Here is a 12,087-nt window from a genome sequence, read left to right as displayed (position 1 = left end):
CGTTTCAGAAGCTGAAATGCTGGATCCTGTCAAAATGAGCTTTGGCGATCCCATGCAGCCGTGCACAACTATAATTTTGCTTCACATTAATAACAACCTAGCAAAGAAGCCCAGAATCAAATGCCTTGCTCTCAGCTGGGGGCAGAAAGCCAGAGTGATATATCTTGGCTGCTGACCTATAATGTTGGAAAAGTAGGCTCTATGTTCACTCAGGAAGGGTGGGCGGTATTCCGGAAACGTATCCCCATTCCTCCACGATTCCTTTTTTTTTTTTTTTTTTCCTTTCCTTTTGGTAGTGTGTGCCCCGAGACAATGAAAAAAAAAATGAATTACAGATAATAAAAATAGCACTTCTCCGGCACAAACGGCAAAGGCAGCGCTTTAATTCCCTCGGATGTCAACTCTGGTCCCTGCCCCACGCCCTGCGCGGCCGGGGGGCTGCGGCGACCGCGCGCGGCGCTCGGGGCCGGCGGTGTGGGCAGCGGCGCGGGGAGCGCCCGGGGCGCCGCACGCCGGACTTGGGGTCCTGCTGGAAGCCAGACCCTCGAGAGCTCGGAGGCCCCGGACGCGCGGGCGGAGGGAGGCGCCGCGGCGGCGGGCTCTTCCCGGCAGAGTTGGCGGCGCGAGGGAGCGGGCCGGGCTCGGCGGGCGCGCGCCGCGGCCGGAGGCGCCCCGGGAGAGGTACGCGGCGGCGGGGCGGCGGCCCGGGCTCCCCCGGGACTCACGACGCGCGAGCGGCCGCGCGGGGCTCGGCGCTTTGTCTGCGGCCGCGCGCCCGGCGGGGGGCGGCGGGGGCGGCGGGGGGCGCGGGGCGCACCCGCAGGTGCCCGCGCGGCGCCTCGGCCGGGCCCGGCGGCCGCCGCCTCCGGGGTGTGGCGGCCCGGGTGGGGGCGGGGGCGCACGCGGCCGGGGCTGCGGGGAGGAGCCGGGTGCGTGGGAGGGCAGGGCCGGCGGAGGCGGGGAGGCAGGGGCGCGGGCCGGAGGGACGGGCCGGGGCTGGCTGGCTCGGGGTGGGACCAGCGTGACGGAGCCGCGGGCCGGCGGGAGCAGTGCGGCGGCTCAGTCCGGGGCGCAGAGCGCCGAGCGGAGCGGGAGCGGGAGCGGGAGCCGCAGAGCGAGCGGGCGCAGCGGGCGCGCCCTCCTCCCGACGCCCGCGCGGTGCGGGGAGCGGCCGGGGCGCGAGCGGCAGCCGGACCGCGATGCGCGCGCGGAAGACGGGAGCGGGGGCCCCGCGTCGCTGACTCGCCGAGGGACGGAGCGCGGGGCTGCGGGGCTGAGCGGCGGCCGGCGGCACACGGACGTGCGCGGGGACCGACCGGCCGGCCGGAGGCGGGGGAGCCGTCCGCGCCCCGAGCGCGGCCGCAGCCGCCGCCGCTGCGCCGGCGCCCGGGCTCCGGCGCTGCGCACGGAGAGCCCGTTTTCCTAGCAGTTAAATAAACCGACCGAAAAAAAAAATCCCCCAAAAACCCAAAAGCAAAACCGCCGAGCCAAAGCAAACAAATCCAGCCAATTCAATCATTGAGAAACAATATCAATAAAAGCCAAAAACTAAATCAGATCGAGCAAGGAACCAGGACGCTGGGGGGAGACGCGCTGTTCGCCAAGGTAATGATCACGGTCTTCCGACGTGAACTTGCACGTCTTTTGTGATCCCCCCTCCCCTTTCTGCCGTTTATCTGTGCTTTTCTTTAGAATTGTGTCTCGTCTTTTCCTTTTCTCCTTCGTGTTTGTAGAAAACTGTTGATGTTACACACGTCTTGCGTTTTTATGTTTCATCAAAGGTGGGGTACACCCCCCTCCCCCAGATGAGGCAGACACGGACGGCTGGAAGGGAGCAGAGTGGGGCCGTTCTTTTCACGGAGGAGTCTACACTGATTGATGCAGGTTTCCTGGTGGAAAGTTTGGGACCCTCTTCTGCAAGAGGCAGAAAAGTTGAGATCAGTTTGTTGTTCTTGCCGGACTTGGGGTCCCGGCTCCCAAGGGATTGAGGTGGGGGGAGAAGATTGTTGTCATTTTTAGGGGTTTGAAATCTGTGTTTCATTGCAGACTCCGAATTCAGTGTCTTCCGTCTCGGTTGTAGATGGTGATGGAATTGCGTTGAATAGGACAGGTATTTAGAAAGTTTCTTAGGAAGGGAAGTGGACTCAGTGTGTGTGCAGGGAAACGGAGCTGGAGTGGATGTGGTTTCTGAGGGCTGTTCAGGCTCTGTACTCGATCACCTCCTGAAGATACAAAATAAGGCAGAGTCCAAGTCTAAGAGGAAAAGCAAAGGAGGCGTTGAAAGTTACAAAGGATTGGGAAGCTAGCACGCACATTGCAAGGCTGATAGAAATCATTTTCTTGAGAATGTGTTCAGAGGGCAGATATTCCTTTGGATTGCTGGTTTTTAAAGTCTGTTGGTCTGACACTGTAGCCTCTCCCAAAAGAATGACATTCACCAAAGTTGAAATGAATCTGCACGAGATTTTTCTCAAGGGCTGAATGATTCCGAATGATTCCCACCTCCTCCTTATCTACTTTGGAGATCAAAATTGCTATGATTGTTTTAAGGAAACAGAAATGGAGATGACAGGAAATCATTTTTCATCTGGTGAAACTTAGAAAACCTTTGACATTCACTTAAAAATAAATGCACCTACTCCTTTGATCCTCTGTATTTGTGTCACCATGGGACATGCATGTCTTAATAGGATTTAGTTAATGTCATTTTCACCGAAGACGGTCGTTTGGAAGAGCTCTGGCTACGTTCTGTTCGAATAGCCAAGTAATCTACTATCTTGGCAGTAATTGCTTCTGCTGCACACCTAATGTGGATCACACGTGAGAAATTATGTGTGCTCATTTCAGGTTTATATGGGATTTGTAAGGTATGTATTTGTGTTTGCTCTGGCATTTCTTCTCTTATCACATTCCTTTACTTCTTTTTATCACTTCAGCTAACAGAATGTTTTTAAATTTTCTGGCGAATCGGTTTAGTACATTCTTTAAAGGATATCTACGCTTTGTCACAAAAGATGCATAAGGCTAACGTCTTCCTGTCCTTGCTTATTAACACTGTTTGCTTGTTTTAAATAATTTGGCTTACATGCAGTTTCTAAGACATTCAGACTCTATGCGTATATGGCTGCATTTCTCTGGACATGATTTGTGTTATTTGATAAATAATAATTAATATAGTCCGGTTGCTGGAGGTGATTGCCCATTGAACAGAATACTTGGTGTAGGTAAGGCATATTTACAGAAACTTACACAGTTTTCAAAATGGGCTTTCAGCTTCTCGGTGACTTAATTTCACCACCGCCGGTTTCTCTTTTGCGCTATTCAGCTCGGACAGACAGGTTTGTGTGCGCTATTAGATTTGCAGATTTGCTGATCTTCCGGTGACTGTCCCTCTTAGATCCCAGCTGAGTATAGTTACGTTAAGAAGTGTGGTATTAGCCCTGTTAGAGCATGCTCCGCTGAGGAATTCTGTGCTGCCTATTTTTAATGCTATTTAATGAAGTAGCGAACGCCTCACTCAGCAATAAAAGAAGCAGGATGGAAGGTGGAACCGTGCGTGGTTTTGGATCCCAGAGAAGGATATTTGAAAAGGTACAGACTGGCTGTGGGATATGGTCATTTTAATTAGTCTTAATCTACTGTACTAACAGAAATCAGTTGATTTTTAGTGAGGAAGTACACGTGAATTGTCTGCTACGTGTTTTCATAAACCTCTTCAATAATTCTTAGAAAGAAGCCTCAGTCACCAGAATGCCTGGAAACTTAAAAGAGGGACTAACCAAGGAGTTGCTGCACACATACTGTTTTTCATATGAGCTGTCAGATTCTTGGATGGTGAGAAGTGCAGAAATAATTTTAGATTCCTAAAATTCTGTCCTGGTGAAAGGTTTGGAGCTTGTAAAATGTTTGGGACATAAAATAACTAGCATCCTTCTAAGATCTTGTAAGTTGAAGCTCTGCCTTGTGAATTTTTGTTTTTCTTTCATAAAGTTGGAATCTGGGTCCAGAATTGTGGCAACTGAGGCAGGAAGTTTTGGCTGTACTTGATAGAATATTCGAGTTGTTTTCCTTCCTTACTTTGAGATAAGCACAATAGGTAATCTTCGTGGAGGTAAGATATTTTTAAACTATAGATAGCAGAGGCAGCACTTTTGGAACGTTATAACGAGGGGGGAAATATCTTAATGTTACAGTGCGTAAAACATAAGCCATCTGTCTGTGACATTGGTATAATGAGGAACACCTGTCTTGAGGTAGACAGTGAAAATGTTCAATCAGCAAGGTCTTTGTTGTTCATTTTCATATTAACAACTGGCTATGATCAAGTTATATCTTTGTTCGAAGTGAGGCTAATTAGACAAGTGCCTCAGTGATTTCAAAATTAATAAACATAAGGAAAAGTGAGAAGTTTTTATTAAGTGGGGGAGTGAGTTATGTAAGTATTGTTAAATAAAGCTGTTAGGGCAATGTACAGAGTCATTCCAAATTTTGTCCATTTCTATGAAGAATAATCCCCTCGTCCCCAATAAACGACTACGGGAAATGCATTGTAAGGAGTTGCTCTAATCAGTTGCCGTTGTTTGAGCTTTCTACTTTGTACTTTTAGAGGGGAAAATTACAATCCACGCTGGCTGTAATATTTCCCTTAGTGGCTATGCTCTTTGGACCACAGGGCTGATACCTTTCTCAAGAGTCTCAAACCAAGTGGCATTCTCATCTGCATTCAATGTAAATTCTGTCAGTGGACAAGATAATGATAAGCTACATGAGTAGAGTGTGGAATGAGTCAGCCCAATGTACAGCGTAGCCAGAAGTGAATATAACTGAGGATTCTCATTAGGATTGGGAGACAGTTTGAAGTCCATAAAGCTGGAGATTGCAAATGAACAGTCTGCATCTAAGTTAGCGCAATTCAGATCTGCTTTGTGACGAGGTTAAGAAAGAATCTGGGGTTTAGAAATGATGTGGACAGTGAAAGTCGTGTCTTCAAATGGTAAGTACTGGCATCATCCTAACTGGGACCACACGGGGGTAGCGTGTTTAGAAATTTGTGCATTTCTAATCAGAAAAAGAATTGGCTTCCTTAGAGAGGCATTATGTCACCTGGAAAGTTCTGGACATATTTTAAGTCAGTGATGAACTTATAGAATACATATTTCCTGTGTTTAGACAAAGGACGTTTATTTTTTAGGAAATCTGTGATTGCAGAGGCTCTCTGTGTCTGCTGACTTTTTTTTCTTTTATCTTCCATTCTAATATTTAGAATTAAATAGAGAAATTTTCAAGCTGTGACATAAGTAAATGCTGAAGGACTGTTGGAGAGAAAAAAGAATATTAGCAAGATGTCTTTGTGACTGGGTTTGTTTCTCTCAGGCTATCTTTGCTTGTGAGTGTTACTTTCCTTTAAGGTACATTTATGCCAAGTTCTAATAAATTGATGTTTGTAGTGCCTTCTCTAAATTAATTTTGCTCATTTTGGATTAAACCTGGCCCTGGATGTTCACAGGATTTATTACTTGTTTTTGCTTCACAACAATTTCATTTCCATGGGGATTAGTTATCAGCCGAGATACAGTGTTTCAATTATATACATAAATAGAGTATTCTTGATAAAGAATAAAGTGCTTTGAGATGGAGTGTCAAGTTCACTCAGCAGTTTTTAATGTTTGGTAACATTGTTATCCTGTGGGCTCCAAATCTTGTGCAGTCTGGTGATGTTTTCTGAAGGCAAAAAATGCCTGTATAACATTTGAACACACCTTTCTCTTAAGATCACTGGGACATTTCTGCGCCATGGGAAATAGCTGTGCAAGGAAGCCAAAAAGTGAATTGAAATAATTATATCAGGAAAATGGAGAGCATATTGGGAAACCACCACAAAAGGATTGAGAGGAATACTCCAAATCGATTCTACTTTCCAAATGAGTTTTCAGCGCTCTGTTATGGTCCTTTTCCCTGCCTCCCAGCAAGGAGCTTAGTGTCACCAGGTGGAGTGAGTGTTAATCACTATGGACGGCCGGGGTAGATCAATATTTTGAATTCCTCTACACACTTTTCCCAAGGAAATTTCTTCTGGCAGTTTTCTACACTCCCTGCTTCATGTACATGTCAATGCCATAGGTTATGTAAGGTTTTTTTATGTTATAATCAGGTGATGACTATTAGGATAACATTGCAATTCCGATTCAATTAAAATGTTGGAAGAATTCGTCCAAAACTGTCTCACTCAAGGCACGTACTCAGAATAAATTTATGCATTTTTAAAGTAATGTACTTTATAATTGGTCCTTCTGTCTAGCAACAGAAAATAATTTCATCTTCTCCAGGTGAAGGTGGGGGGGGGGCTCCGCTCATAATTATCCCTTTTAGAAACAGACCTCTTACCACATTCTTACATTTCACCGTCCATCAAAATGACACAACAGTTCTTAAATTAGAAACTCACTGTGTGTGACACATAAAATATTGAGCTCTTGTTAACAAAATCACTTCTGCTTAATAATAACATTGTTTTTAAGAGAAACAAAAATAAAAAATATGGCTTTAATCTAAAGGAAGGATTCAAGATCTTTAACAACAAAACCATTACGTCACTTTTTATTTCAAATATTTTGACAAAGCTTGAGATTTATTTGGCCTATTGTGGTTCATGTTTCTACCCAGAACCACATCGTGTAGTATATAATATTTTTTTCCTGCAGTTTTGAGATACATTCACAAAGCTTATCTATCTATCAAGATAAACCAGTAATCTCTTCCTGATGCCCACACAAACGAGGAAGTAAGTCCTTGTGATAGGGACATCGAAAAGAAGAACTTGGTGAATTCTTAACTACGTTTAGTTCAAATAAAGTACGTTTATTTATTATCTAAATAATGGATGTACATTCTCTTACATTTGTATTATCGTCGGCGGATTTGTTATCACACACGAAATACTTGAGATAAGAATGAAGACGGTCTCTAAGGAATGGAAACCAGGTGAATGGTGCTCGGATCTTTAGCAGCTTTCCTTCTAATTGCCTAAGATATAACACTTACTTCAGAACATTCTAGTCCCTAGCATCATACTTAAAGGGAAAAATATACATTTTGACATATTTTGATCCAGTTGAAATTATGAAGCAACACCAATAATTGAGGTAAAATGTTTCAACGTCTGTAGCAAACAAAATAGAGCATCAGTTTCAAAAGTTTTAGGGTCCTAGAAATCCAAGTCTACTCTCCCTCGATGCGTGAACCAGGAGCCCTCGCTGTCCCCTCATGGTTCAGGTAACCTGAGTTGCTCTCAGGTGGTCTCATCCCTGATGCAGAGATCTGGAGAATCAAGCAGTGGGTCAGAAGAGGATGAAGGAAGGTCACGGAAACGCAGTGGAACTCTGGGACCACTCACACTTGTTTAGCTGTTATTTGCTCAGAAACTTGATAGATTTATAGCTATTAAATTAGCTATCAAATTGCTTTTATAGCTCTTATAAAAAGTTATATTTAAAACGTTGCCAGAACCACGAGCTAAAATCCTCACACAAAGTTCTACTATTTATTAATAAGAAAACGTCTATGCTCTGCACTGACACTTAGCATTTGACTTGTTAAAATGTATGTAATTTTGGTGGAAATCCCAGCATTGCTGGCAGTTGACAATTCAATCATTAAAGGGCTTTTGGACAAAAAAACCCAACTAGATTCCATGTGAGAGTGTGACAGAATCAAGATTTCCACAGCATTTGCAAGCTTCAAATACTCACTCATCTTTAAACTTTTTTTTAAGAGTGTTAAAAAAAGGCACTTTGATTGGAAATACGGCACTTTATTTATTTTCTTTGTGTAGAGAAAGAAGGTGAAGGTTTCGAGTCAGATGGTGACTCTTTAAGCCAGCATAGCACCTGGTTGACTTAAAATTGCTATTGAAGTCTGCCAACTTAATTAATTGTCAGGACTTTGTAGCCATATTTGTGACCCTGTTTCTTTTCTCTGGCTTGTGGGAATGATCACAGTAATCCTTTGAAAGGCACTACTTTTAAATTACATAGTTTTATATTTGTTTCTTTTAAGTTGACTTAGATATGTAGGTATTGTAGGAATTTTAGGAAACTGTCAAACCGGCAGAGCACTAAAGATGAATTAAAAAACCCCATGCAAACAATTCTCTGGTATTAATGAGTCTTTTTTGTTTTCACTTTGGTGATGACTTAACTTTGGTCCTGGTACCTAATGCCTTTGTGAAGATTGAAACCTTTCTCCCACCTTGAAATTTCCACATAATCACTAGCAGAGTTCTGGAAAGATAAAATAATATGGCATGCAGTCACATCCTGTGTGCATGCGGTTGCTATTTGCTCAAGCACTGTTAAATGCTTGAACTGGATGCCTTCATCTTTATTTATTATTTAACTATGATTATAATAATTGTCTTCATCTACAACAATGGATCACTTAGTTTTTAGTGGTTTTTTTTTTCCCCCTTTAGCGTCAAGAGGTAAGAGGGTATCATAGTTAATGTGAGCGTTTAGATATTAAAACAATTAAATATATTCTAGGACAAGGATGTAAATATCCCTCCAAGAGAGATATTATTTTATTTCATGAAGGATCACAATGTGTGCGTTTTTTCTCAGATATGATATCAGAAGCTGATATGATATTAGGATATTGACAGAGAGAGGTTTGGAATTCATTGAAGCTTCCGATTGAAAGTCAGGTTGAAACTAACAGAGAGTTTGTGTACCAGAGGTGTGCTTAGAGCTTATGGCAGGGTGGGGGGGGGGGGGACGGAGCCTGTGACATGCTGTGCGCGATGAAGACAGAACTCCACGGTGTTCTGCAGGGTACAGATATGCGCAAAACTTGAATTAAAACAAAAGTTGTAAACAGGAGTCTAGGGGTTCGCATCCATATCTCACCGCTCCACAGTGTCCCTCTATAAATGCTCAATTTAGCACCTGAACAACCAGCCCTGAGCTCCGGCTTCTGGGTGTGATGATGGCCAAGACGCTAAGGCTCTCCATGCGTTGCTGCTGCCTCTGCAGGTACAATTGTGTAGCAACAGCCGTCCAGTAGAAACAAATTACTCGTTATGGGGCCTTAACAATTCAGTTCATTTCTCAGTGCCTCGGTTTTCTCATTTATAAAGCAGGATCAGTCCTACCTTGAAGGATTGAAGCAGACACAAAGTACACGCACAGACACAGAGGCGTTATTCACTAAAAACAGAGAGGGAGACACAGAATCTGAAGCAGGCTCCAGGCTCCAAGTTGTCAGCACAGAGCCTGATGCGGGGCTCGAACCCACAGACAGTGATATCATGACCTGAGCCGAAGTTGGATGCTTAACTAACTGAGCCCTCCAGACCCACCAAAGCCATCATTTTTCCTATAAAAACTAGAGAGATTTAACCTGATTACCTAAATGAGACAAGCTTCACCTGAAGATTTGTTTTTGTTGGTAGTAATTAATAAGAGTACAGCTGTCTCTTTTTCTACCCCGTAACATTTTTGATGGTTACAATTGGAGAATAACCTTTTGGACAGTCACAACAGGAAACAAGCTGTACTCTTTATCCATAGCCTATGAAATATGGAAGGCCAAGCCAAGGTCCTGACTCCTTTAGGAGTGTACCCTTTGTAATGTTTAACAAGGCTGTTACCTCTGAGGGAGGGGGCAGCCCAATGCAGAGGGGTCTACAAAGTGAACACACAGATACTATTTCTTCAAAACAGTTTAATTGTGGCATTAAATGGTGGCTGAAAACTGAATCATAGAGCAAGAAGGGATTGGAAGGGATCCATGAAGGAATAACTTTAAATCTTCTGTTAATGGGTGAAAGCTTTGAAGTGACAGACTCAAACTGGCATGGGAGATAGAAATATTTTCAACTGCCTTTGAGGCATTAAAGCAAGCAACGCTTTGGGCTTGCTGATAGGCTCCCAGATGCCCCACGGAACACTTTGGTTCCTAAGCACTTAGTGAGTTGTTTGGGCTGAGCAGCTGATCTGGCCCCTGACCTCAAAGCATCTGCTCTTACTTTTGCTGAGATAAATCATTTCTGCACTTGTGTGAAAGTGGCCCGAGGAGGGGAGAAACTCCCCCTCGAAACAGGGGTTTAATCGGTTGGTTCCCCTGGCAGGAAATGGGAAACCACAAGTAGTGTTCAACACAGAAGAAGGTGAGCTGTGCAAAGCAATACATTTGTCAAATCATTGAGTTTTGTTTTCTATTATAATTTGAATATCAGCAGTCCTTCTGAGGGATAACACAATCAGAAAGTTGTCCAATGAAACTTCTCAGGTGTCTGAGGATAAATTTAGAATCCTTTGATATTGTGATATTTGCTGGAGAAAAGGAAAGGGTAGACGGATTATATATATACATATATATGTATATGTATGTATGTGTATATATATGTAACGATACACACACATATATACATACATGCACATGTGTATATATATATATCTATATTATATCTCTTGTCCACAATATAGATCATATATATGATGTATCTTATATATTTTGTATATCATATATATGATACATATATATGTATCAGTGTATATCTGTATCTATACCTGTATCTAGCATCTACATACTGCACATGCTTAGGTAGGAGCCATCTACTGAACTCACATTAAGCAAAAAAGTAATTTGGCCCAAAAGCATATTTCCTACTACATTTTCCACTGTCCTTAGCAGTTCTTGTTTGTGTCTGGCAGATCTTTAATCCAAGTGTGTTGAATTAAAAATTGATTGTTCTATTTTCAATGGCAACTAATACTCCAGACTTAAAATCAGCCCTAAGTAAACTTTTAATTGTATCTTTCCCCTACAGTGTCAGCTGAAGTGGACCTGACATCCATTCCTCTTTCTAAGAAAGAGCACTGGGTGTTATATGTAAATCAACTTGACAATAAACTATAAGAAAATAATAATAAAATAAAAAAATACATAAGTAAAAATAAAAAAGAGAACAGGGATGTGCCTTCTTAGGGGAAGTTGTAACTGCTCTCAAGAGTGGTTGGGCTCTCGGAGCACATGCACCCCAATGTTCATAGCAGCACTCTCCGCAATAGCTAAAACATGGAAAGAGCCTAAGTGTCCATCAACAGATGAATGGATCAAGAAGATGTGGTTTATCTATACCATGGAATACTACATGGCAATGAGAAACAATGAAATCTGGCCATGTGTAGCAACATGGATGGACCTTGAGGGTGTTATGCTGAGCGAAATAAGTCAGGCAGAGAAGGACAAATATCATATGTTTGCACGTATAGGAGGATTAAGAGGAACTTGACGGAGGAACAAGGGGGAGAAGAAGGGCGGAAATGGTGGGGGAAAGGGAGAGAGGCAAACCATGAGAGACTCTTGAATGCTGACAAAAACTGAGGGCTGATGGATGTGGGGGGGAGGGGGGATGGGCATGGGGGAGGGCACTTGTGGGGATGAGCACTGGGTGTTATGTGGAAACTAATTTGACAATAAACTATTTGTAAAAAAAAACAAACAACAAAAAAACCCCCCAAAAAACCAAAAAAAAAAATAAATGGTCTCATTGTAAAAAAAAAAGAGTGGTTGGGCTCTCACAGAGATGTTCCTTCTACAGATCTCAGACCATGACGAGGGCTTCTACAAGGGTAACAAGGGCCCTAAAACTTCGGTCTGCTTTGATGGAATACAAACATGACTTTTTCATCTGCGTGGAAGGGATTTAAGGTCATCACTCAGTTAATACAATCTTGGGAGGATGGATGGGGCAAAGGCAAGTTCACAAGCAATTTCCCAATCACTGGTACACAGAGTTAGTGACAACTCATGTTTACTGGACAGGTGCCTGGGCAGAGATTAACCGTGCTGAAGGCAATCCAGGATGTGGGGAGACAATTCACTCCTCTGAGGGCTGAGTGAGCTAGCAGTGCTGGAGCAGAAGGCAGGGGTGAGGAAGGGAGGGAGAAGAGAATCTGGCAAACTGGGGGGTCTCCAGACCCCTCTTCCTGCCCTGAAGCAGACCAGCTCTACCCAAGCAGTAGCAGGGTCTATGGGGCATCTGGGTGGCTCAGTCGGTTAAGCGTCCGACTTCGGCTCAGGTCA

General features: G+C 43.7%; 1 protein-coding gene across 3 annotated transcripts in view; it reads left to right on the top strand.

Moving 5' to 3' along the window:
• Positions 1–1,385: 1,385 nt before the first annotated feature.
• ARPP21 (cAMP regulated phosphoprotein 21) overlaps positions 1,386–12,087 on the top strand; it is a 156,411-nt gene continuing 145,709 nt past the window's right edge. The window contains exon 1 of one of the 3 annotated variants that reach the window (XM_039221924.1): positions 1,386–1,605. The gene's annotated coding sequence lies outside the window, so the exon portion shown is untranslated. Of the gene's footprint in view, positions 1,606–3,551; positions 3,592–4,964; positions 4,994–12,087 lie in introns of those variants that run through there. The other 2 variants (XM_039221929.1, XM_039221930.1) reach the window with 2 other exon arrangements.

The sequence above is a fragment of the Hyaena hyaena genome, unplaced genomic scaffold (genome assembly GCF_003009895.1).
Source record: "Hyaena hyaena isolate Hyena2069 unplaced genomic scaffold, ASM300989v1 scaffold_1033, whole genome shotgun sequence".
Classification (NCBI taxonomy): Eukaryota; Metazoa; Chordata; class Mammalia; order Carnivora; family Hyaenidae; genus Hyaena; species Hyaena hyaena.
Note: the sequence above shows the minus strand (reverse complement) of the source record. Positions and strands in the feature narration are given on the sequence as shown.